The sequence below is a fragment of the Hylaeus volcanicus genome, chromosome 6, assembly GCF_026283585.1.
Source record: "Hylaeus volcanicus isolate JK05 chromosome 6, UHH_iyHylVolc1.0_haploid, whole genome shotgun sequence".
NCBI lineage: Eukaryota > Metazoa > Arthropoda > Insecta > Hymenoptera > Colletidae > Hylaeus > Hylaeus volcanicus.
The window spans coordinates 24887054-24889427 of record NC_071981.1 but is presented as its reverse complement, the minus strand read 5'-3'; positions in this window follow the sequence as shown (position 1 = coordinate 24889427).

Genomic DNA, 2374 nt, shown 5'->3' with positions numbered 1-2374 from the left:
TGTAGCGCGATGTATACGCGAGACGCGTATGTTTATTCTTCCATGTGTCTCGGTTCTGAAATAGACGTGTGCGACTATGTCACAAATTAATTTTGCGGACAATTCTCTCCTCGTATGTGAATCAACGTTTATACTTATCAGAGGAGACTCTGTTAGACCTTTCGCTCGCTTTCAAAGCGACGTAGGTGACGGTAAATAATTGTCGAGCGTCTGTAACCCGATATGTAAGTTCGAGCGCATGATATATGACTTTTCAAAATAATTTATCGCGCACCGCGATAAATGCTTTCGTTGCTCCAAATGAATACTAAGTTTCGTGTACTCGACGAGCACAGTGCTTGCAAGCAACGGTCTCGAGCTTCGTTTCCAAATTTCTTGATAAGTTTCTTGATCATTGCAACAATTACAAAAAATTAGCAAATTAAAGGACGGTCATTTTGGAGCTTCTAACGAGCGTACATTTGCGTGTATACGTTTTCAAGAGAATGATGTAAATTTACTTGGATACTTTTCTGTCTTTTTGTATAATTTAAGGAAGCACGTCATAGTGACCGCTTCGAGAATTCTTTTCAAACAAGCAACGCAAGTAAATAAATTTATTGCTTATTACAGTTAATATACGCACATTGAACGATATAAGAAATAAATTTTAAATACATTTTAATCGTCCATATCCGCTATATCCATCGTCAAAGTATACACTACTAGATGTAACGGATATGGTTGAATAAACTGTATTAAAAATTGATTTTTTATATCATTTCTGTACATATAAACTATAACAAGCCGTTACTGTGACGTGTCTTCTTAATCTCAGCTCATAGTATTTTATTTTTGATTTTAGTTAGGGCTTCGAGAAAAATAATTACTTTTAATTAATTCCTCGAGTAGTTTCCACGTTCTAACTCGGTATTTGAACGGTTCCATCAAGACGATCCAGGGGATACTTTGATATTTCACTGCGTGCAACAAAGTCGATTGATGTAATAACTTCCCAAGTTCGATTGAACCTATCCTACGGGATTAACAAGAACGAATTTGTACTAATTTACGAATCAACGTTCACTACCGATACGAGGTCGGATCACGCTTTCGTTCTCGTCGTGTATACACGTCTGGCCCTAAATAATCGTCCGATGTCTCTCGCTTAGCGATTCAGCCTCGCTCCCGTCTCTTTCGGACATTGTTTCGAAGCGGTCCTTCCCTTTCATTCAGTAATTCGCAGGCAGCTGCACACTAATAATAGTATCGGACACTGCCGCCACTGCTTGCCGTCTCTGCTTTCGTCGCGACTGTACGTATGTACGTACTTACATTAACCGTCAATATCGTCGTTTCCGACGATAAGCTACCTTGCCTCTCTGCGCTAGCCTCGCTTTCCTCTGTCGTCTCTTTCTCGCGGCTCCGCGTTTATCTGCCGTTTATTCCAACTACTTGAAAGAGACAGCGATCCGGAAACGAGACAAAGACCGCCGGTGAACCGTGGAAAGTCGAATAAATAACACAGGTCCACCGAAGAACTTCCGTGGTTTCCGAGTGGCTAGCCGAGTTAAATTTATTCGAACGTTTTCGATCGTGCGATTCTTAGTTTCGTCAGTAATACGAGAGAATAGTAATTATGAAAATCAATATTATTTTTCTTACACTTTCTACTAATATTTTTCTCTGCGCCAGAAGAAGTCAATTCTTAATTAATAATTTTAGAACACACAATTCATGACCCGCGTAGGGATTTATTCCTATTGTCTCACTGAAACGGGATGCTGCGAGCAGTCCACCTATGTGCCAGTAAATACGCATCAACATTTTCGCAATTCTAGACCTGTTTATCGTTACATTGCTATTCCTACCAGGAAGAAGCTGACCTAATGGAAAATTTTGCTGATACCGATGCGTTGGCGACGTAGGTTGCATCGCGAATAAGAGCTTCTTCTTGTCTACTCCGAACGTATTACATACCTCACGCCGGTGAAAAGTCAAGGGAATCAACCGAAGATAACCGCGCGCTCTACGGAACGTTTATCGCGTTTCCCCTTCGACTCCGAGGTATTCGAATCGTGTTTTATTGCTAAATGCTTCGTGAAATCTCCATGAGCCACGTAATTATTCGTAACTCCGTTCGGTCACTTTCTTAAAATATTCACGCGATTGCAGCTTGTCTAAGATCGATTGCAATAATAAATTACAATTGGAATAAAGTTTCTTAACAATTACGATCGTTATAATTTACATGCCATATGTCTCGAGGTATGACACATGTACATTCGCTTTTATATAAAAATTAATGAAATTGAAAGGAATTAAAAAATGTACCATGTTAAAGGGAGACAGCATATTTGTATGTTAACATTCGATTATAAAAAAAGAAGTCCAT